The 25,179-nt window shown below is 41.6% G+C and overlaps 1 protein-coding gene across 1 annotated transcript in view; it reads left to right on the forward strand.

Annotated features, from left to right (window-relative positions):
- Positions 1-25,179, forward strand: part of TESK2 (testis associated actin remodelling kinase 2) — a 150,321-nt gene that overhangs the window by 82,662 nt on the left and 42,480 nt on the right. The window lies entirely within an intron of this gene.

The following is a 25,179-nucleotide window of genomic DNA, read 5'->3' on the forward strand; positions in this document are numbered from 1 at the left end:
TTGCAAAGGTGGTTTCAGTTGTGCCACTGAAACACAGACTGGGTGATATAGTGAGACCCTGTATGTTAAAAAAAATAAATAAATAAAATAAATAAACATATAAATAAGAAATCACATTGAATTAAATGTTGAATAATTTTTAAATAATCAGGTTTTTAAAATATCTTAAGGGTGAGTGAATGTGGATGTGGAGTGTGTTCCAGAATAAATGGGCAGTGTTTTAAAAAAAAATTTTTTTTTTTTGAGATGGAGTTTCGCTCTTGTTGCCCAAGCTGGGGTGCAATGGTGCAATCTCAGCTCACTACAACCTCTGCCTCTCAGGTTCAAGTGATTCTCCTGCCTCAGCCTCCCGAGTAGCTGGGATTACAGGCACGTGCCACCATGCCCAGCTAATTTTTTGTATTTTTAGGAGAAACAGGGTTTCACCATGTTAGCCAGGCTGGCCTCGAACTCCTAACCTCAGGTGATCTGTTTGCCTCGGCCTCCCAAAGTACTGGGATTACAGGCGTGAGCCACTGCTCCCAGCCTAAAATGTTTTTTTGCATCTGTTGAAGGTTGAAAAAAATAATAATAAAGTGGATCTCTCTGATTTTATCATTGTAATCCTGGTGGGTAACTAGGTGAAAGACTCTCAAGAGAGTTCACAAAGCATCTTTTTTAACACTAGCCTGTAAGGTGATCTTAATTTTTTTTTGAGACAGAGTCTCACTCTGTCACCCAGGCTGGAGTACAGTGGCATGATCTCTGCTCACTGCAACCTCCGCCTCCCAGGTTCTCGTGCTTCAGCCTCCCGAGTAGCTGGGATTCCAGGCATGTGCCACCACACCCAGCTAATTTTTGTATTTTTAGTAGAGATAGGATTTCACCATGTTGGCCAGGCTGGTCTCAAACTCCTGGCCTCAAGTGATCTGCCCCCATTGGCCTCCCAAAGTGCTGGTATTACAGGTGTGAGCCACTGTGTCTTGGCTGAAGATTTTTAATATAAACAATGATTACTAATTGTTGAGTACCCATTATGGACCACTATTAATTTCCTGCCGCACTCCCTTTCTTCTTTCCAGACCTCTCCCACCATTCATCTATCACTTGAGCCAAAAACTTACCATTCTTATTATCTTTCTCTTACACCCTATTTCAAACCATCAAGTAGTTCAGCATTATCTTCAAAATATGTCCTGAGTCTATTTACCTCTACACTTACTACTCTAGCCCAACCATCCTAATTGATCTCTTGTCTTCCCCTTTTACCCCACAATAGCCAGATTGAATTTTAAGAAGGTAAATCAGATTATGTCATTTCCCTGCTGAATTTCCTAATACAGCTTTTTGTCATTCTTCAAAGTTCATACTCTGGGCTTTAACCTATCAGGCCCTAAATGATTTGGCCTACGTGGCTCTGACCATATTTCCAATCATTCTTCCTTTTTCTTACATCATTCTAACCACACTCACTAACCTTCTTGTTTCTCAGACACATTAAGCTTTTTCCCCTGCTTCAGGGCCTTTGTACTTAACTTTATTCCAGAATCATATGATATACTTCTGCTGAGATAGCCCCTCCTCAAAGAAATCTTTTTGACTAGTCTAAAATAGACATCGATATTACTATATATATATGTATATATATATCCTCTTATCGTGCTTTGTTACAAGTTCTCATTACTTCTGAAAATAACCTTATTCATTTGTTTACCTATTGCTTAAAGCCTCCAGTATTGAATGAGCTCTCTGAGGGTAGAAGTTTGTCTTTTTCACCACTGTATTTGTAGTGCCTATAGTATAGTATCTCTAGAAGCTGATGCCAATTAGAACCAAGCCAGTTTGCATCACAGAAACTTATAAAAGCTCAGGAACTGAAGGTGGGTGTCAGGCTTGGGCTAAAAATAAGAGGGCCATTCAAAGTCTTTTAAGGGGTAACTGGGCCTGAAAGTCAACATCCCCATTTCTTGTAACTAATCAGTTAAATATCACCCACCCCAAGAAGACATGGTTTATTTTTGGAGAAAAATTGAACCAGAAATACTTCATACTAGTGAACATCTGATAGAATATGGGGAAGAATGCAATACGTAAAAGAGGAGATGGGGGGATAGTCTGCATACTGGAATGGTGAGGCTCGTAAGACTTCTAGTCACCTTCCATCACCTGGCTCTCAGGCAGGCAAGAATCATTCCTATCCTACCCTCAACCCTGCCACTTGCCAGGAAATTGATGGATTTTTTCCTGGAGAAAATGAATAGACCCAAATAAAGGAAGACAGTTTTTTTAAAATGACAACCTTTCTCAGAAGTATTTGGCTTTGGCAATATAATAAAAATAAAACATTTAAAAAAATTTAAAAAGTAACAACCAAAAAATCTTACAATTACCATCCTTTTAGGAGGTTAGAGAAGATACTGCATCCATGAAACAAGAATAGAATACTATAAAATGTGAATAGAAAACCACACAGATTGTTGTTTTTAGAAATTTAAAAATATAATTAAAAAAATCAATAGATGGTTAAGAAGATGAAGTTGAGGAAATCCTCCATTAGTAGGAAAAGATAAAAGAAAATAAGAAAGATATGAAAATTAAAAGGTTAACCCAGGAAGTTTAATTTTGATTGATAAGAAAACATCTTCTAGAACCCAGAGAGCATGAGTCTATGGCCATACCACCTAAGATTTTAGCTAAGATCAAACGGGATGAGGCACATTCAGGGTGGACTTTAGATCAAATGAGATGAGGCACATTGGAGTGGTATGGCCATAGGCTCATGCTCTTTGAGTTCTCACCATTCAGTATGCAGACTAACCCATTGTGCTAGGCCTGGCTAATACCTGGAGGGGAGAACCAAAGGACATGCACTTCCAGATTGAAAGGGCCCAGCACAATGAATGAAAAAACAGCCACCCAGAGCATATCATTATGAAATTTTAGAATATGGGTAATAAAAATATTCTAAACATTTCCACAGAGGAAAAAATTAAAAAAAAATCCCATACAAAAAAGCTAGAGCAATGGAAGATGCTTTCTGAGAGAAAATGATTTCCTACTTAGAATCCTATGTCCAGCTGAACTACCAATCAAGCATGAGAGTAGAGTGAAGATATTTTTAGACAGGCAAATTGTCAAAAAATTTGCCTCTCATGAGCCCCTTCTCATGATGCTATTGGAGGATGTGTCCCTTCAAAACAGGGAAGTAAACAAAACACCCTAATAAAAATAAAAAGGAAGCCTTGAGACCTAAAAAGAAGGGGGAATAAAGGTAATGGGAAGTCCCAGGATGACTGTTGTGCAACAGTCTAGAAAATAAGCAGTTCAGGTTGGATTCGAAGGATTACAAGATTCAGGAGAGATGTTGGGAAGTGGGGGTGTGAGGAAAGAATTTATATATTTCCTGATATGTTTGGCAGGGTGGAAATCCATATTCAGAAGAATTTTACAATTTTGTTGGAGGCTTTGGAAAGATGTAGCAGTAGGCATGCATATTAGTCCTTTCTCATGCTGCTAATAAAGACACACCCAAGACTGGGTAATTTATAAAGGAAAGAGGTTTAATGGACTCGTAGTTCCACGTGGCTGGGGAGGCCTCACAATCATGGCAAAAGATGAAGGAAAAGCACAGGGACGTCTTACATGGCTGCAGGCAAGAGAACATGTGCAGGGGAACTCCCCTTTATAAAACTATCAGATATCGTGAGACTTACTCACTATCACGAAAACAGCACGGGAGAGACCTGTCCCCATGATTCAATTACCTCCCACCAGGTCCCTCCAAAATGGGAATTATGGGAGCTACAATTCAAGATGAGATTTGGGTGGGACACAACCAAACCATGATAGCATGTAATAACTAAGCAAATGAAAAAAGGGGTAAAATACAAACAATTATAGAAGAAATAAAGTGAAATCATAATATCGTACTTGGCCTCATAGTGATTATAATCAGTCATAATAATGTAAATGCTGGCCAGGCACGGTGGCTCACACCTATAATCCTAGCACTTTGGGAGGCTGAGACCAGCCTGGGCAACATAGTGGGACCCTGTCTCAGCAAAAGATTAAAAAAACAAACAAAAAAAACCATTATGGGGCTACCACCTGTGGTCCTACCTACCCAGGAGGCTGAGGTGGAAGGATCTCTTGAGCCCAAGAGTTCAAGGTTTCAGTGAGCTGTAATCACACCGCTGCACTCTAGCCTGGGTGACAGAGCAAGACCCTGTCTCTAAAAAATAATAATAATTTTAACGATGTAATCCTGAGTCTTGATTTTTTTTCCCCTGAATGTCAATTTTACCCCAAATTGTCTTATAACAATATTGGAAGGGAAATATTTAAGAATGCTACATCCTCAGCTGCTACACTGTAAAATCAGTAGATAAGGGCAGAAATGGCAGTGTATGTTAGCTAGATGTATGAAGGTAAATAGAATAAATAGCTAAAAAGAGTTGAAAGTGGTTCCCTCTGAGGAGGTGATTTAATGTGGTATGGGCAGGGTAGGGGACTGTTATTTTTTATTATATGCCTATTTGAAGCTATGTAAGTGTGTAACTTAAGTTACTTAAGGAGGCTATTGCAATCATCTAGATAGAGCTCATGATGACTGGGACCACATGGTGGTAGTAGAGGTGAAGAGGAGTTGGGTTTTGAATTTTTTTATTTTTATTTTTAGACAGAGCCTTGCTCTGTCACCCAGGCTGGAGTGCAGTGGTGTGATCATGGGTCACTGCAGCCTCGACCTCCTGGGCTCAAGCGATCCTCCTGCCTCAGCCTTCACAACAGCTGGTACTACAGGTGTGTACCACCTAAATGTGTCACACCCAGCTAATTGTCTTATTTTTGTAGAGACAAGGTCTCTCTATGTTGCCCAAACTGGTCTCTAACTCCTGGCCTCAAGTGATCATCCCACTTCAGCCTCCCAAAGTGCTGGGATTACAGGCATGAGCCACCACACCCTGGAGACTTTGAGTTCTTACTCATTTGGTAAAGTCTTTATTTTGCCCTAACATTTAGTTGGCAGGCCAACCACATAATTTTAGGTTCAAAATATTTTATTGAGAAATTTTAAAATACTGTTCATAATTATTTATTTTGAGATAAGATCTTGCTGTGTTGTCCATGTTGGAGTGCAGTGGCATGATCACAGCTCATCGCAGCCTCCAACCCCTGGCTCAAGCAATTCTTCTGCCTCAGCCTGCCAAGTAGCTGAGACTACAGGTGAGCACCACCACACTGGGGTAATTTTTTTTTTTTAATTTTTTTATAGAGACAGACTGACCCACTATGTTGGCCAGGCTGGTCTTGGACTTCTGGGCTCAAGCAGTCCTCCCACCCTGGCCTCCCAAAATACTGGGATTGCAGGTGTGAGCCACTGCAACCAGCTGGGTTCTGAATATCTTCTTTCTTTTAATTTTCTTATTTCTCCAAGAAAAAATAGAGATTTTTTTTTTGAGACAGGGTCTTGCTCTGTTGCCCAGGCTGGAGTGCAGTGACACCATCATGGCTCACTGCAGCCTTGGCCTCCTGCTGGGCTAAAATCATCCTCCCACCTCAGCCTCCCGAGTAGCAGGGACTACACGTATACACCACCACACCTGGCTAATTTGTGTGTGTGTGTGTATATATATGTAGATATATACACACACTAAGATTTTATATATATATATATATATATATATATATATTTTTTTTTTTTTTTTTTTTTAGAGATGGGGTTTCACCACGTTGTGCAGACTGGTTTTGAACTCCTGAGCTCAAGCGATCTGCCCGCCTCAGCCTCCCAAAGTGCTGGGATTACAGGTGTAAGCCATTGCACCTGGCCCTGAATATTTTTTAAAGAGGAAATCGGATCGGTGAGGGATATTAGCACAAGGGAAGGAGGCATAAAGGATGCCTCTTAATTAGGTTTTTTGTTTGTCAATTTTTAAACTTTAAATTTATTCATTTTTTATTTCAAACCACCATACACATGTGCAGATTACTTAGGTTTTGACTTGAACAACTGGAAGAATTGAATTGCCAGTAACTGTACTGGGGAGACATTGTGGGGAACAGTTTTGGAAATGGGAGATCAGGAGATATCAACTTGGCAGTTGGATAAACAAGTTTGGAATTCAAAGGAGAGATTCAGGATGGTTGTGCCTCGTAGTAATTTAGGGGATCTTGAGCAAATTGTGAAATATCTATAACCTCAGTTTTCTTACCTGTGAAGTAGGAAATAATAATAGTACTGCTGTATCAGCTTGATGGGAAGATTAAATTAGATAATATACATAAAGAATTGATCACAGTACAAAGGCACTAAATCTTACCTGTCATTATTTTTTATTATTGTTATTACTACTGTCACAATAATCTGAAGTATCATATATTGAGGCTGTATAGCTTAAAGTTTAAGAGGTAAAAATCCACTCCCTGACTCTGCCATTTGCTCATTGTGTGCCCTTAGGTGAGCCACTTAATCTTTATTTTTCTTATCTCTAAAATAGAAATAGGCCTGGTGTGGTGGCTCAGGCCTGTAATCCTAGTACTTTGGGAGGCCAAGGTGGGCAGATCACCTAAGTTCAGGTATTCAAGACTAACCTGGCCAACATAGTGAAACCCGTCTCTAATAAAAATACAAAAATAGCCCGGCGTGGTGGCACATGCCTGTAATCCCAGCTACTCGGGAGGCTGAGGCAGGAGAATTGCTTGAACCCAGGAGGTGGAGGTTGCAGTGAGCCAAGATTGCGCCACTGCAATCCAGCCTGGGTGACCAAGTGAGACTACATCTCAAAAAAAAAATAATAATTAAATAAAATAGAAATATACTTATCACATATTTTTACAAGGATTAAATGAGATAAGCTCTGTAAAAGTATTTAGAACAGTGTCTGACAAGTCCTTAGGTGCTCAGTAAATGTTATACATCACCATCGTTTGTTCCCTTGAAGAAGGCAACATCACATTTATTTCTGTAGCCCCCACTTAATCCCCTTTGCATGGCACTGTACTTAATATATATGTGACAGGCATTACAAAAATTTCAAGTACTCTAATATTTATCTGTGGAGAGCACAAACCTTGCAAATATTAATTGCTTGATACATACTTAGTAGATTGACGTTTTCTTTCCTCCATACATTTCATTCACTTTGGGAGAGGGAGAAGAAATAAATCATTGTGAGAGTATTGTTTCAGAAATGTGCTCACATAGATTGAAGTCTATATTTCTATCTTGTTACTTTGGTGTAAATTTATAAGTAATTTTAGAATAAAGGAGAAATTTGGAAAGGAAGAAGAAACTTTTTCAGGGCTTGGGAAGACAACTTAAATACTTGAGTTTGTGGATATTAGTTCTCTTTTGAACTTCCTGGATTAAGAAAAAGCTTTTTGGCCATATTTAAAGTCACTGTATATATATGTATTAATAGTTCTGCCTTTGTCAGGAGACTTGTTTTTTTTTTTTTTTTTTTTTTTGCTTGCATGGCAGTTTTGAGCAATGTGATTTAAAATTTTTGTTAAACTACTTATAAATTCATTCTTTGTTTAATTTCAGTTTGTTATTCAAGATAGAGGGCATATATTTTCCTCCCAGAAATCTTGGGTGTTTTTTATTTATTAAACTGTTTTAATATTTGTAAGCAAGCAGATCTGACTTTAACTTTTTAGATCTTTGTATTGCTTTACCCCAAAAAAGTAAAATTGGACCATGAACTTGATTGGGCCTCTTGTTATTATGTGTAGTGCTATTGACATGATCTGATTGCTAAGCAATGTTTTTTCTGCCTTTGGCTGTCTTAAAATTGGACTGTTAAAAACCAAAGACAAAAAGGAGAAAGCGAGACTGAACCAGCTCTGCTTAGTGTCACCTGATGTGAGACTCTGGTGGTTAATGTCTGTTCAGCTGAGTTTTCCTTATGAGTTCTCCTATCTAAGACCTAGCACAACCAGTTTTCCATGATGTAATACCTCTAAAACATGTTTGAACTGCACTTACCAGAGGATATTACTGCCTTTTTATGGGTTTAGATTCATAGTTCTTCTGGGACTTGAGATCTCAGCCATTGCCTTCTCTTCTTCTTTCTTCTTCTTCATCTTTTTCTTTCTTTCTTTCTTTCTTTTTTTCCAGCACGGCTCGCTGTAGTCTCAACCTCTCAGGCTCAAGCCTTCCACTTCAGCCTCCTGAGTAGCTAGGACCACAGGCTTGCCCCACACCCAGCTAATTTTTTGATATTTAGTAGAGATGAGGTCTCCCTATGTTGCCCAGGCTGATCTTGAACTCCTGGGCTCAAGCAATCTTCCCACCTCAGCCTCCCAAAGTACTGGGATTACAGGTGTGAGCTGCTGTACCTGGCCTTTTTGTTGTTGTTATTGGTGATTTTTTTTTTCTAGCCCAAGTCCAAGAAATGATGGTATCTTTGTATTATTTGGGAGTAAAATGCAAAGCAATTTATTTTGTGCTACGTGTTAAAGGTTAGTGGAGTCTGGTAGAGTATGTTACAGGTCCCTTTCTTCCAAAATTATGAGAGGAAATTAGATAAAAATTCTGGAAAAACATACTTTTTAAAAAGAATAGGCCGGATCCATTGGCTCACGCCTGTAATCCCAGCACTTTGGGAGGCCGAGGTGGGCGGATCACCTGAAGTCGGGAGTTTGAGACTAGCCTGACCAACATGGAGAAACCCCATCTCTACTAAAAATACAAAATTAGCTTGGTGTGGTGCTGCATGCCTGTAATCCCAGCTACTCGGGAGGCTGAGGCAGGAGAATCGCTTGAACCCAGGAAGCAGAGGTTGTGGTCAGCCAAGATCGCACCATTGCACTCCAGCCTGGGCAACAAGAGCGAAACTCAGTCTCAAAAAAAAAAAAAGAAAAAATAGTAAACCAGTTTATTTAGGTTTCATCAATCTTTGTATGCATCTGTTTCTTTTTCTTTTTTCTTTTTCTTTTTTTTTTTTTTTAAAGACAAGATCTTGCTGTTTTGCCCAGGCAGAGAAGTACAGTGGTATGGTCATAGCTCACTATAGCCTTGACCTTCTGACCTCAAGTGATCCTCCTGGCTGTCTTCTGAGTAGCTGGGATTACAAGCACACACCACCATGCCTGGCTAATTTAATTTTTTAATTTTTTTAGAGACAGGGTCTCACTATGTTGCCCAGACTGGTCCTGAACTCCTGGCCTCAAGTGGTCCTCCCACCTTGATCTCCCAAAGTGCTGGGATTACAGGTGTGAGTCACTGTGCCTGGCCTCTTTTCTTTTCTTTTTTTTTTTTTAATGGTTATTAGCAGGGTTTCAGTGTTTTAGATGTAGGCCTTTTAGAAAACATAAGTATCAAAATTATGTCCACGTTTTAACATTGTATTATAGGTTTATTTAGGCCTCTTAATTGTTGTTACCATAACCTTTAGAATCAGACATTTTTCTGGAAAGACCAGTATGGGTCAGAAGAACCCCTATGATATGTATGCTGCTTACTGCTCAACGTTGGCAGCAGAAAAGCTCATAAAGCAAACCAGGTAGATTTTCACTGGTTCATAGATAGGCAGTTCTTTTTCATGAATCAAAAACCAAAAGTGGTTTTATTGAACCACTGGCCTTTTTTTCTTTCTTACTCATTATCACAGGGCAAAACACAGACTTTGGAGCCAAACATCCAGATTCCAGTACCCTCTTTAACCTTTGTCAAGTCATTTAAATACTCCAAACCTCATTTTCCTAGACGATAAAGTGGGGGTAATTTCATCTCAGATAATATATTTATAAAGCAATTAGCACAGTTTCCAGGTATATTGTAGGTAAGCAGTAAGTAATTTTCTTGACAGCTTTGATACAGTGGCCCCAGAACTCTTCCTACCAGGTGCTGTTATTCAGCCTTCAGGAGGTCCATGAACAGTAGTAATAGTAGTGTCAGTGTTTTTTTAATTTTTATTATTTATTTATTTATTCTTATTATTTCTTCAAGATGGAGTTTTGCTCTTATTGCCCAGGCTGGAGTGCAATGGTGAGATCTCGGCTCACTGCAATCTCCGCCTCCCAAGTTCAAGCAATTCTCCTGCCTCAGCCTACTGAGTAGCTGGGATTACAGGCAGCTGCAACCACGCCCAGCTAATTTTTATATTTTTAGTAGAGACAGGGTTTCACCACGTTGGTCAGGCTGGTCTCAAACTTCTGACCTCAGGTGATCCACCTGCCTTGGCCTCCCAAAGTGCTGGGATTACAGATGTGAGCCACCACACTTGGCCAGTAATGTCAGTGTTTTTTAAATCAGAGTAAGAACAGCTAGATATGTTTTAGACTATGTCACACCTCTTTCTTCACTTCTTTTTTTTTTTTTTTTTTTTTTAAGACAGAGTCTCACTCTGTTGTCCAGGCTGGATGGAGTACAGTGGCATGATACCGGCTCACTGCAACCTCCGCCTCCTGGTTTCAAGCAATTCTTGTGCCTCAGCCTCCTGAGTAGCTGGGATTACAGGTGTGTGCCACCACATCCGGTTAATTTTTATATTTTTAGTAGAGATGGAGTTTCATCATGTTGGCCAGGCTGGTCTTGAACTCCTGGCCTCAGGTGATTCACCTGCCTTGGCCTCCCAAAGTGCTGGGATTATAGGTGTGAGCCACCATGCCTGGCTCTTCGTTCACTTCTTTGTTTAGGTAATAAAGTTTGAGGGAGGACATTTATGTTTTAATGTTTAACTCTGAGCTTTATACAGAACCGTGAATTTATGATAAATATTTGACTGACTGAATGCAAATGCCACCAAGGAACATGTTAATGTTATTTTCCTTATGCTAGTTTACAAAGAGTTAAAGTCTAAAATTTGTTTTAGATCTGTTAATGTTATATCACAGGGGAGTGACCCTACAATTTTTTGTATTATGTACCTATTATTAGTTTTCTGTGGCTATCATAACGAATTACCACAAACTTAGTAGCTTAAAACAGCACACGTTTATTTTATCTTACTGTTCTATAAGTCAGAGGTCTGACAAGAGTCTCACTGGGCTAAAATCAAGGTATCAGCAGGGCTGCATTCCTCTCTGGAGGCTCTAGAGGAGAATCCATTTCCTTACTTTTTTCAGCTGCCAGTGGCTGTTTGCATTCCTCGGCTCATAGACCCCTTCCATCTTCAAACCCAGCAATGAGTCTTTCTCACATTGCATCACTCTGATATTGACTCTTCTGCCTCCCTCTTCCACCTATGAGGACCTTGTGATTACTTTGGACCCACAGTGATAATCCAGGATAATCTCTCTTTTAAAGTCTTCTGACCAGCAACTTTAGTTGCATCTACAATTTTGATTTATTTCCCTTGCCATATAATGCGACACAGTCACAGGTTCTGGGGATTAGGACATAGACATCTCTGGGGGGCCATTAGTCTGCCTACCTCAGTATCCCATTAGGAAAGCATTTTTGAGCACATCCCCATGTGCTACTATTAACCCATAATTAAATATTAGTAAAATGAAATTTCTCTTTTTATCAAAAATAAGTAAAAGTTTTCATTTTCTTCCCATACTCCAACGGATAACGCAGCTCATTACCCATTTTGGAGACTGCTGGCTAATAGTAGGTCCTAGGAAAAGACCTGCCTTGGAATAAGAATTTCAACTTTTGGCAGGGTGCAGTGTCTTCGTGCCTGTGAAATCCCAGCAATTTGGGAGGCCGAGGCAGGCAGATTGCTTGAGCACAGGAGTTCAAGACCAGCCTGGGTAACATGACAAAACCCCATCTCTACAAAAATACAAAAATTAGGCCTGGTGCAGTGGCTCACGCCTGTAATTCCAGCACTTTGGGAGGCCAAGGCGGGCGGATTACCTGAGGTTGGGAGTTTGAGACCACCCTGACCAACATGGAGAAACCCCATCTCTACTAAAAATACAAAAATTAGCTGGGTGTGGTGGCGCGTGCCTATAATCCCAGCTACTCAGGATGCTGAGGCAGGAGAATTGCTTGAACCTGGGAGGTGGAGGTTGCAGTGAGCCGAGATCATGCCACTGCACTCTAGCCTGGGTAACAAGAGCAAAACTCCATCTCAAAAAAAATACAAAAATTAGCTGGGTGTGGTGGTGTGTACCTGTAGTCCCAGCTACTTGGGAGGCTGAGGTGGGAGGATCGCTTGAGCCCAGGAGGTGGAGGCTGCAGTGAGCCAAGATCGTGCCACTGCACTCCAGCCTGGGCAAAAGATGGAGACCTTGTCTCAAAAAAAAAAAAAAATTTGTACTTTTATTTAAGTTCAATGAATACTGAGAACTAACTGTGAACAAGGCAATGTTTTAAGTATATGGAGAGGCACAAAACTACATGGTATATGTTGTCCAGGTGGACTAACTATTGGCTTAAAGGCTTGTTTTTGTTTTTTTTTTTCAGGTCCTAGTCCAATGAAGGTTGGGTAGAGGTGGAAGGGGAGCTCATTTTCACCTAGAAGAGGGCCTCAGGTTCCTCCACTGGATCTTCTGCATCTGCTGGCAGATGAAGGAAGAAGCTGTGGAAAATAGTGTTGAGGTTTTATGGAACAGGCCTAGAAATGACATAATCACTTCTGCCCACATACCACTGGCCAGAACTTAGTGTTACAATCTTAACCAACTATAATGAACACTAGAAAATGTAATCTACTTCAGGAGGAAAGGGGAAGCAATTTGTTGAACAAGTAGCTATTCTCTTCCACACACAGGATCCCTGCCCTCAAAAACCTTTTAATATCATGGAAGAGGTAGACATTAGATAAAACTTGATGTAGAAGGCAGGGCCTAATAAATGCTCCAGTAGAGGTTTATTTTTATTTTTATTATTAGTTTTTTGAAACGGAGGCTTGCTCTGTCACCCAGGCTGGAGTGCAGTGGCACAATCTCGGCTCACTGCAGCCTCTGCCTTCTGGGTTCAAGCAATTTTCTTCTGCCTCAGCCTCCTGAGTAACTGGGACTACAGGTGCACGCCACCACACCCAGCTAATTTTTTTTGTATTTTTGGTAGAGATTGGGTTTCTCCATGTTGGCCAGGCTGGTCTTGAACCCTTGACCTCAAGTGATTCTCCTGCCTCGAGAAAGATTAATTATGATTGGAAATATTTGAAATTACATCTCTGAGCTAGAGATTCTTATAACCAACTTCAAAGAGCTATTTTAAGAATTCAGTGACAGGCCAGGCACAGTGGCTCCCACCTGTAATCCCAGCCCTTTGGGAGGCTGAAACAGAAGAATTGCTTGAGGCCAGGAGTTCAAGAGTAGCCTGGACAACATAAGGAAACCCCATCTCTACAAAAAATTAAAAAATTAGCCAGGTGAGATGGTGCATGCTTGTAGTCTCAGCTATTTTGGAGGCCGAGGTGGGAGGATCGTGTGAGCCCATGAGTTCAAGGCTGCAGTTAGCTATGATCACGCCACTGCACTCCAGCCTGAGTGACAGAGTGAGACCCTGTCTCTAAAAAACACAAAAAGAGTTAGGTGATTTAATATGTGGACATGTCTGGCACACTAAATGCTATATAAATGTTTGGTGCTATTATTGTTGTTGTTATTTGGAGGTGTTCTTGAGCCAAGTTTTTAAGGATTCATAGAGCTTTGAAAAATGGATTCCAGACAGAGAGACTCATTCTCACAACAGTGTGGAAGTAGGAGGATTCAGGACATATTTAGAAGTGGCAGGTTGTATAACTGCAACATAGAGAATGCAGGTGGTGCCTGTGGCCTCAGAGCCTGCGGCCTCAGAGCCTGCAGGCGGTGCTGGCTCTGGGTCCAGGTTGGAAAAATAAGAATTTTATATAATGCAAAATAAAAAGAAAAGAGAGAGAGAATGCAGGTGGATGTAATAGGAGATAAAGCAAGAGAGGTTTGGATCAGATCATTCAGACCTTTGAATAACATGGTAAGGAATTTGGACTTTAATCGGGATCTGTAAGCTGCCACAAAAGCTTTTTGAGTAGCAGTTTCTCAAGGGAAGTGATTGTGTCTTGCTCATCTTTATATGCTTTGTATAACTATACGGAGAGGTAATATAGCATTGTGATTAAGAACACAGACTCTATAATCAACTGTTTAGGTTTGACTCCCGGCTCTGCCTTTTATTAGCTGTATGATTTGGGGCAAGTTACTTAATCTCTGTGCCTCAGTTTCTTTATTGGTATAATTGGGATAATAAAAGTACTACTTCATTGGGTTATTATGAGGATTAAATGATTTCATATAAGGTAAAGTGCTTAGAACAATGCCTGCATAGTAAGTGCTCATTAAGAGTTAGCTGATACCAGGCTGGGTGTGGTGGCTCACACCTGTAATCCCAGCACTTCAGGAGGCCGAGGATGGTGGATCACTTGAGGTCAGGAGTTTGAGACCCGCCTGGCCAACATGGTGAAACGCTGTCTCTAATAAAAATACCAAAATTAGTCAGGCATGGTGGTGCACGCTTGTAATCCCAGCTGCTTGGGAGGCTGAGGCAGGAGAATCCCCTGAACCTGGGAGGTGGAGGTTGCAGTGAGCCAAGATCGTGCCACTGCACTCCAGCCTGGGCAACAGAGCAACAAAGTGAGACTCCATCTCAAAAAAAAAAAAAAAAAAAAAAAAGCTTAGCTGATACCAGGCCGGGCGCGGTGGCTCATGCCTGTAATCCCAGCACTTTGGGAGGCCGAGGCAGGTGGATCACCTGAGGTCAGGAGTTCGAGACCAGCCTGGCCAACATGGCGAAACCCTGTCTCTACTAAAAATATAAAAATTAGCCAGGCATGGTGGCAGGCGCCTGTAATCCCAGCTACTCGGGAGGCTGAGGCAGGAGAATTGCTTGAACCTGGGAGGCAGAGGTTGCAGTAAGCTGAGATTACACTACTGCACTCCAGCCTGGGCAACAGAGTGAGACTCTGTTTCAAAAAAAAAAAAAAAGAGTTATCTCATACCATCATCATTATCATCGTTGCCAGTGCCTGGCACATAATAGGTACTCAAAAAATTTTGAGTTGTGTTTTAAATTTACCCAGTGAAGGCTGGGCGCAGTAGCTCACACCTGTAATCCCAGTACTTTGGGAGGCCGAGGCGGGTGGATCACTTGACGTCAGGAGTTCAAGACCAGCCTGGCCAACATGGTGAAACCCTGTCTCTACTAAAAATACAAAAAAATTAGCCAGGTATGGGGGCACATGCCTGTAATCCTAGCTACTTGGGAGGCTGAGGTGGGAGAATCACTTGAACATGGAGGCCAGATAGGGCTGCTGCACTCTAGCCTGGGTGACAGAGCAAGACCCAGTCTCAAAATAAAAATAAATTTAAAAAAATAAAAATAAATTTACCCGGTGAAGAATCACTTGAGCCCAGGAGTTTGAGGCTGCAGTGAGCTATGATGGTGCCACTGCTCTCCAGCGTAGTTGACAGAGCTAGATCTTGCCTCAAAAACAAAACAAAACAAAACAAACCATAATTTACCCAGCAAGTGTTTTTTATTTTTAACCTCCTTCAGAGAAAGACTAACAAGTGTTTATATATTGTCATATGCCAGGCAAGAGAATGGTATCTTGCTGTTAAGAAGCTTGTGGTCTAGTAAAAAAGTTATAAGGCATGTGATAAAACATAGTTAAAGCTTGGAAATGATGCTGTAGGAAGGTGATATAGGCTGGGCATGGTGGCTCACACCTGTAATCCTAGCATGTTTGGGAGGGTGAGGCAGAAAGATTGTTTGAGCCCAGGAGTTCAAGGTTGCAGTGAGCTGTAATTGCAACACTGCACTCCAGCCTGGGTGACAGAGTGAGACCTTGTCTCAAAAAAAAAAAAAAAAGAAAAAAAAAAAAGGAGTGTAAATGGCTGCCTTGATAGTTGAAGAACATGAGAAGGAAGTATTTGAACTGGTATTTGAGGATGAGTAGAATCTAACTACAGTAATGCAGTGCATAAGATGTTTTGGTCAACAACAGACCGCATACATGATGGTGGTTCCATGAGATTATAATACCATATTTTTACTGTACCTTTTCTATGTTTAGATATGTTAAGATACACAAAATTTACCATTTTGTTGCAGTTGTCTACAGTATTCAGTACAGTAATATGCTGTACAGGCTTGTAGCCTAGGATCAATAGACTCTACTGTATAGCCTGAGGGTATTGTAGGCTATACCATCCAGGTTTATGTAAGTACACTCTATGATTATGCAACCACAAAATCACCTAAGAATGCATTTCTCAGAATGTATCCCCATCGTTAAGTAAGGTATGTGGAAATGAAGAGAGGGGCATTTTAGGTAGTGGGAACAGTCTGAGAAAAGGCAAAGATGTGGAAAAGCTTAATAATGACACTTTATGGGGAATGGCAAATCATGCTATAGAAAAGACTCTAGTCTCTAGACAAAGTCTAATTTACCAGTAGTATCAGAGTTAAGAGTTTCCTGTTGGGGCCGGGTGCAGTGGCTAATGCCTGTAATCCCAGCCTTTTGGGAGGCTGAGACGGGCGGATCACTTGAGGTCAGGAGTTCGAGACCAGCCTGGCCAACATGGTGAAACACCCCGTCTCTACTAAAAATACAAAAATTAGCCAGGTGTGGTGGCCGCCTCTAATCCCAGCTACTCGGGAGGCTGAGGCAGGAGAATCGCTTGAACTCAGGAGGCAGAGGTGCAGTGAACCAAGACTGAGCCATTGTACTGCAGCCTGGGCAACAGAGTGAGGCTCTGTCTTTGAAAAAAAAAAGAGTTTCCTGTTGGTCTTACTATCTTTAAAGCAGTGATAAACAGTCATTTGTTTAAAGGCTTTGCTACTCACTGCATGTAGTCTGTAGACCAAGCAACATCAGCATCACCTGGGAGTTTAGAAATTCAGATTCTTAGGCCCCATCCCTGACCTACAGAGTGCGAGTCTGCATTTTGACAAGATCCTTCATGGGTTTGTTTCCACAGTGGTCTAAAGTACAAAAGCAATCCTTGGCCTAGTGTGGTGGCTTACTTTGGGAAGCCAAGGCAGGAAGATCACTTGAGGCCAGGAACTTGAGACCAGCCTAGGCAACATAGTGAGACCCTGTCTCTACCAAAAAAAAAAAAAAGCCAGCTATGGTGTGTGCCTGTAGTCCCAGCTGCTCAGGAGGCTGAGACAGTGAGAGACAGGAGAGTCACTTGAGACTGGGAGGTTGAGGCTGCAGTGAGCTTATGATCACACTATTGCACTGTGCCACTGCACTCCAGACTGGGCGACAGAGCAAGACCTTGTCTCAAAAAAAAAAGCAACCCTCCTTCTCAACATGAATCTGTATGTCATATGAAACTAAAAATAACAAAGTTGAGTAATCACTTACTCTCAAAGCACATGCATTAAGAAAGCACCCCCTTCCTGAGTTAAGTAATTCTAGCTGGTATGATTTGGGGTGGGGTATGGGGATAGGGGAATAAAAATCATTCAGAATATAAATTTTTAAGGTCTTGTGACGTGACAATGATTTGAGGCTTCATTTCGATTTTTGATACAGTTAGCAATAAAAACTTTAGTGAAAACTTATTGTTGATGTTACGTGCTTTTCTAGGCACATGTCACTTCCCTGTCAAGGATGAGTAATATTTCCTCTTTATAGTATATTGTTTTTTTACAACATTTAGAGTGATTAACTCTGTTCAAGCTCTTTTTTTTTTTTTTTTTTTTTTTTGAGACGGAGTCTCACTGTCACCCAGGCTGAAGTGCAGTGGCACAATCTTAGCTCACTGCAACCTCCACCTGCCAGGTTCAAGCTGTTCTCCTGCCTCAGCCTCCCGAGTAGCTGGGACTACAGATGCCCACCACCACGCCTGGCTAATTTTTGTATTTTTAGTAGAGATGGTGTTTCACCATGTTGGCCAGGATGGTCTTGATCTCTTGACCTCGTGATCCTCCCACCTTGGCCTCCCAAAGTGCTGGGATTACAGACATGAGCCACCATGCCCGGCCGCTCTTTTTCCAATATAAAGCTAACGCATGTCTCAGCTTGCCAGCTCCGTGACACCATTTTGGATGTGGTGGTGGTTTTCCATTAGGAATGAATTGGGAGAGGTTAGGCAGTAAATTTGCATGTAGAAGTAGAGTTGTGTGACACAATTGTGATATGGTTATTTGAGTAGAGGGTGGGAAGAAAGCAGACAGAAAACTGTCCTATGAAGCCAGTGCCTGCCTGGATGTGCTATGACATCTCTGTAGATGGTGTGGTCAAAATAATAGTGGGCCTGGGAGGAAGAAAAGCAAGGGTGTGTCACATCCAAACCAGGTCTTTTCAGCTTCTAGAAAAACCCATGATTTTAAAATGTAGCCATTGTTTTTCTAGTAGAATCCTATTGCTTGGCTTCTTTATAAATATTTGATTAAAGAAAATCAAATACCTCTTGGCTTTACTGCCTTGTACTTGCCTCTAATGTTCTTTAATGTAACACGAGTTTACATTGTGAAGTTAATTTGGTAATTATTGCTTCTTCATTCAATAAATGTGTGTTTAGCAACTTGTGTACGAAACATTTTGTGTGAGACATTGTATATAGAAACAAATGAGACAAGATCTGTACTCTTAAAAGCCTTGGCCCGGCATAGTGGCTCATGCCTGTAATCCTAGCACTTTGGGAGGCTGAGGTGGGAGGATCACTTGAGCCCAGGAATTTGAGACCAGCCTGGGCAATAAAGCAATACTATCTCTAAAAAATAATTTTTTTTTTTTGAGACAGAGTTTCACTCTTGTTGCCCAGGCCGGAGTGCAATGGTGCGCTCTCGGCTCACCACAACCTCCACCTCCTGGGTTCAAGCAATTCTCCTGCCTCAGCCTCCCGAGTATCTGGGATTACAGGCATGTGCCACCACACCTGGCTAATTTTGTATTTTTAGTAGAGACGGGGTTTTCCATGTTGGTCAGGCTGGTCTCAAACTCCCAACCTGAGGTGATCCTCCCGCTTCTGCCTCCCAAAGTGCTGGGATTACAGGCGTGAGCCACCGTGCCGGGCTAAAAAATATTCAAATAGGCCAAGCACGGTGGCTTATGCCTGTAATCCCAGCACTTTGGGAGGCTAAGGCAGGCAGATCACCTGAGGTGGGTGGATCACCTAAGGTGAGGAAGTTTAAGACCAGCCTGGCCAACATGGTGAAGCCCTGTCTGTACTAAAAATACAAAAATTAGCTGGGCATGGTGGCAGGTGCCTGTAATCTCAGCTACTCAGGAGGCTGAGGCAGGAGAATTGCTTGAACCCGGGAGGTGGAGGTTGCAGTGAGGCAAGATTGCACCACTGCACTTCAGCCTGGGTGACAGAGCGAGACAGTCTTAATCAGTCAATCAATCAATCAATCAATAAATACCTTATATTCCAGTCTGGGGAAGGAGTCAGAAATGTTAGATTAGCAAGAATAGCTAACATTTTCTAGTGTTTATTATGTTCCAGGAGCCCAAGTTATCTTATTTCATCTTCACAATAACCATATGGGTTAGGTAATATTAATATTTACATTTTGCATGTGAAGAAACTGAATTGCAGAGAGGTCATCAGTAAATGGTAGAGCCAGGATTCAAATCAAAGCAGTCTAACTCTAGATCCAGACCACTTAACTTAATACTAATTAGCAGTCATTCAAAGTAGGGTGGAAAGTGCTAGTTATACTGTGGGAGGTAGGGAGAGACAAAAGAGAGAGAGAAGAGATTAATGCTAAGGGCGTCCAGGAGATCCTTTGTATAGAAGATGAAATTTTAGCTGATCTTGGATGATTTTCAGTAAGTATAGTATTCCAATTCAAGGAAGGAACTTCAACCAAGTTTCCAAGTCATAAAAATCATTCATGCCATTTAATAAATCTTTACCGATAACTAGCTTACTGTGTTCCAGACACTACACTAGGTAGTAGAAATGCAGAGATAAATGAAGCTCTGAATCTTCCATAGTGAGAAAAGTTTCAAGAGTGATATGGGGCCAATGCAGGAGGATTGCTTGACGCAAACAGTTCAGGACCAACCTGGACAACAGCAAGACCCCAGCTCTATTTAAAAAATTAAAAAATTTGCTCGCTGTGGTGATGTGTGCCTGTAGTCCCAGCTACTCAGGAGGCTGAGGTGGGAGGATCACGTGAGCCAATGAGGTTGAGGTTGCAGTGAGCTATAATCACACTGTTGTACTCCAGCCTGGACAACAAAGCAAGACCCTGTCTCAAAAAAAAAAAAAAAAAAGGGCTGGGCGCAGTGGCTCACACCTGTAATCCCAGCACTTTGGGAGGCTGAGGGGGGCGGATCACGAGGTCAGGAGATCAAGACCATCCTGGCTAACACAGTGAAACCCCATCTCTACTAAAAATACAAAAATTAGCTGGGTGTGGTGGCACGCGCCTATAGTTCCAGCTACTCAGGAGGCTGGGGCAGGAGAATGGCGTGAACCCGGGAGGCAGAGCTTACAGTGAGCCGAGATTGCGCCACTGCACTCCAGCCTGGGCGCAGAGTGAGACTCCATCTCAAAAAAAAAAAAAAAAGAAATGTAGCTAGAGGCTGGGTGCAATGGCTCACGCCTGTAAGCTCAGCACTTTAGGAAGCTGAGGTGGGAGGATTTCTTGAGGCCAGGAGTTCCAGACCAGCCTAGGCAACATAATGAGACCCTATCGCTATGATAATAATAATAATAACAATAACAATAATAATAATAATACCAAAATTAGCCAGGCGTGGTGGTGCACACCTGTAGTCCTAGCTGCTCATGAGGCTGAGGTGGGAGGATTGCTTGAGCCCAGAAGTTCAAGGTTGCAATAAGCAGTGATCACACCACTGCACTCCAGCCTGGGCAACAAAGTAAGACTCTTTTTAAAGAAAAAAAAAAAAATTAGAAACATAGATAGAGAATGTAAACTATTCTTAAAGTTTGGTAACAAATAAAAAGAGTGAATTAGTTTCATATTTTAGCGAGGGGTCAAGGGAAGATTTCTATTTTTATTTTTTAGACAGAGTCTCGCTCTGTTGCCCAGGCTGGAGTGCAGTGGCATGATCTTGGCTCACTGCAACTTCTGCCTCCCTGGCTAAAGTGATCCTCCTGCCTCAGCCTACTGAGTAGCTGGGACCACAGGCATGCCACCATGCCTGGCTAATTTTTGTATTTTTTTGTATAAAAAATACAATTATTATTTTGTATTTTTTGTAAAGATCATATTTCACCATATTCCCCAGGCTGGTCTTGATCTCCTGGGCTCAAGAGATCTGCCCGCCTTGGCCTCCCCAAGTGCCAGGATTCCAGGTGTGAGCCACTGTGCCTGGCGGAAGAATTTTTTAAGATGAGGGAAATTTAACTATATATTTGTAGGCTAGGGTCATAGAGCCCAGAGGAAAAGGACAGGTGGGTGAAGGATAAGGCTCATGGGAAAATGTGAAGTTTCAAAGTAAGTTGGAGTGGATCATGGGAAGTTTTAATGTTATTCTGTAGGCAGAAGGGAACCATTGAAGGGTTATGAAAAAGAGAATGACATATTTTGTGTGTTGAAAAGGTAACTCTCATAGCCATGTAAAGGATAATGTAATTTAGGATTGTTAATAATGATAAAATAAAAACTACTGACCTTTATTTGAGCATACACTAGGCATTGCTACACAGTATACTTGAAAATATCCCATTTAATTCTCATAACAACCTTTTAAGGTGGTGTTATTTTTCTGTCCATTTTTATAGATGAGGAAATTGCGATTTATAAAGATTAGGTAACTTTCTTAATGTCTCCCAGGCGGAAATGGAGAGATATCCCTGTGCTCTAGAGGAAGGGTCAATGCCTTAGTGTTTTCTATTGCTTAGAATACCAGAAACTGGGCAATTTATAAAGAAAAGGAAACTATTTCTTACAGTTATGGAGGCTGAGAAGTCCAGGGTTGAGAGGCCACATCTAGTGAGAATCTTCTTGCTGGTGGGGACTCTCTGCAGAGTCCCGAAGTGGCTCAGGGCATCACATGGCAAAGGGGCTGAGTATGCCAGATCAGGTCTCTCTTCCTGTTTTTTTTTTTGTTGGAGACAGGGTCTCACACTGTCACCCAGGCTTGAGTACAGTGGCATGATCTCAGCTCACTGCAGCCTCAACTTCCTGGGCTCAAGTGGTCCTCCCACCTCAGCCTCCTGAGTAACTGAGACCACAAAAGTGTGCGACCACACCCAGCTAACATATGTATATGACGAGGTCTCAGGTCTCCCTATATTGCCCAGGCTAGTCTTGAACTCCTGGATTCAAGCGATCCTTCTGCCTTGACCACTCAAACTGTTGGGATTATATGCATGAACCACTGTGCCCAGTCTCTTCCTCCTCTTAGAAAGCTACCAGACTCATTCCTGCAATAATCCATTAATCCATGAATGGATTAGGCAGAGCCCTCATGACCCAATCACCTCTTAAAAGCCGTACCTCTCGGCCGGGCGCGGTGGCTCACGCCTGTAATCCCAGCACTTTGGGAGGCCAAGACGGGCAGATCACAGGGTCAGGAGATCGAGACCATCTCAGCTAACACAGTGAAACCCCGTCCCTACTAAACATACAAAAAATTAGCTAGGCGTGGTGGCGGGCGCCTGTAGTCCCAGCTACTTGGGAGGCTGAGGTAGGAGAATGGCGTGAACCAGGGAGGCGGAGCTTGCAGTGAGCCGAGATTGCGCCACTGCACTCCAGCCTGGGCGACAGAATGAGACTCCGTCTCAAAAAAAAAAAAAAAAAAAAAAAAAGTCGTACCTCTCAATACTGCCACATTGGGAATTAAGTTTCACTATGAGTTTTGGAGGGAGCAAACATTCAAACCATTGTAGTCAGCAGGCTTTTTCTATAAAGGGCTAGATAGTAAATATTTTAGTCTTTACAAGTCACACAGTCTCTGTCACAACTATTCAACTCTGCCATTGTAACATCAAAGAAGCCATAGATAATACCATATCTATGTTCTAGTAAAACTTAATTTATAAAAACAGGTAGTTGGCCATAGTTAGCCAACTCCTGCTAGTACCCATCATAGTTTGGAAAGCCTTAATCAAGCAGGAAATGTAGCTTATCATATTTTACTTTAACTGTTTTTGTTATAGTGGGATAATGGGAATAGAATTATTCCTAGGCAGGGATATAATTTAATCTCAGAGAAGCAGTCTTTCTAAAAGAGGGTGACTAGAAACAGCAGTTCATGTATACAATTTAACCACATTCTGCATAATTTATCTTTTTATTATAATTGCCCTCCAACAGAATGACCCTAGAATGAAAGTTTTTATTTACTCTCTGTCCTTAATACTTTCAACATAGCAGCCATTCAATAAATAATTGTTTAATAAATTAATGGCATACCCTCAAAATTCTAGTGATTGGGGAGTTGTATGAACATTTAGAGAAAAATGACCCATCTTATTTTATTTTTATTATTAATTAATTTATTTATTTATTTATTTTTGAGGCAGAGTTTTGCTCTTGTTGCCCAGGCTGGAGTGCAATGGCACGATCTCGGCTCACTGCAGCCTCCGCCTCCTGGGTTCAAGTGATTTTCCTGCCTCAGCCTTCCGAGTAGCTGGGACTACAGGCGCCTGCTACCATGCCCAGCTAACTTTTGTATTTTTAGTAGAGACAGGGTTTCACCATGTTGGCCAGGGTGGTCTTGAACTCCTGACCTCAGGTGATCCACCCGCCTCGGCCTCCCAAAATGCTGGGATATTTCCACATTAGTTGAAATGTGGAAGCAGCATGTTTTAAAAACTCTGCTGTGATATTATAGCCAACCAGGCATTCTCCTTTGTTTCTTCTCACTCAGCAATCATTTACTGAATTTGCTTACTCTTTGTTTACTAGGTAGTGTTAGGTTCTGTGAACACAGGGAAGAATATGACATGGACCCTGTCTTCCTGGAAATTTTATGATCCTTTCTAACACAGTCACTGCTGTGCCTTACACTCTGCTTGTAGTCAGTCTCTTCCCATTCCTTTGCTCTTCTAAACTAGAACTTACTTGGGACTTGGGTATTGTTAATGGCTTTAAGACATTTATCTTCTCCTACTTTATGATCATCATCAGTCATACTCATTGATTTATGGTTTTTATTTAAAAATCATTCATATATATAAATATAACCTGTTGGTTGAGAAAAACTTCAAATATCACTTAAATGTGTAAACTAAAAAGAAATAGTGACTTTGTGTCTGTGTGTAAGCATTTAGTTAGGTAATGGCAGAGCTGAAACCAGCATCAAGTTTACTTACTTCCAGTTGGGGCTTTTTCCATTATACCATGCTGTTTTCAAGACTACTCTCCTTCTTCCACCATTGCTTTTTACCACCAGGTCTTGCTACAACCAGATACTTCATGGTAAATTTAGAAATTTATCAGCCTGGCATCTTAATCAAGATTAAGAGTCTTATGCCAAATCTTATGCAAAGGCGTAAGAATGATATAATGAACCCTGAGGACCTGGGGGGAAAGGTTGGGAGGGGGATGAAGGATAAAAAACTACATATGGGGCTGGGTGTGGTGGCTCACGCCTGTAATCCCATCACTTTGGGAGGCTGAGGCAGGTGGATCACAAGGTCAAGAGATTGAGACCATCCTGGCCAACATGATGAAACCCCGTCTCTACTAAAAATACAAAAATTAGCTGGGCGTGGTGGGGCATGCCTGTAGTCCCAGTTACTCTGGAGGCTGAGGCAGGAGAATTGCTTGAACCTGGGAGGCGGAGGTTGCAGTGAGCCAAGATCATGCCACTGTACTCCAGCTTGGCAACAGGGCGAGACTCTGTCTCAAAAAAAAGCAGCAAAACCACATATGGGGTACAGTGTACAATGCTCAGGTGACAGGTGTTCCAAAATCCCAGAAATCACCAGTAAAAAAACTTATCCATATAACCAAAAACCACCTATACCCCTAAAACTCTTGAAATAATTAAAAACAACAAAAAGATTAAGAGTCTACAGGGCTGTACAAGATAGCAGGGGGCTTCACAGGTTCTTTCTTCCTTTCCTCTCACTTTCCCTTTCTCTTTCCCTTTCCCTTTCCCTTCCCTTCCTTTCTTTTCTATCTATCTTTCCTTTTTTTTTTTTAGATGCAGTCTCTTTTTTTTTTTTTTTTTTTTTTTTTTTTGAGTCGAAGTCTCGCTCTTGTCCCCTAGGCTGGAGTGCAATGGTGCGATCTCAGCTCACTGCAACCTCTGCCTTCCAGGTTCAAGGGATTCTCCTGCCTCAGTCTCCTGAGCAGCTCGGACTACAGGCGCATGCCACCACACCTGCCTAATTTTTGTATTTTTCATAGAGATGTGGTTTCACCATGTTGGCCAG

This window comes from Gorilla gorilla, chromosome 1, assembly GCF_029281585.2.
Source record: "Gorilla gorilla gorilla isolate KB3781 chromosome 1, NHGRI_mGorGor1-v2.1_pri, whole genome shotgun sequence".
NCBI lineage: Eukaryota > Metazoa > Chordata > Mammalia > Primates > Hominidae > Gorilla > Gorilla gorilla.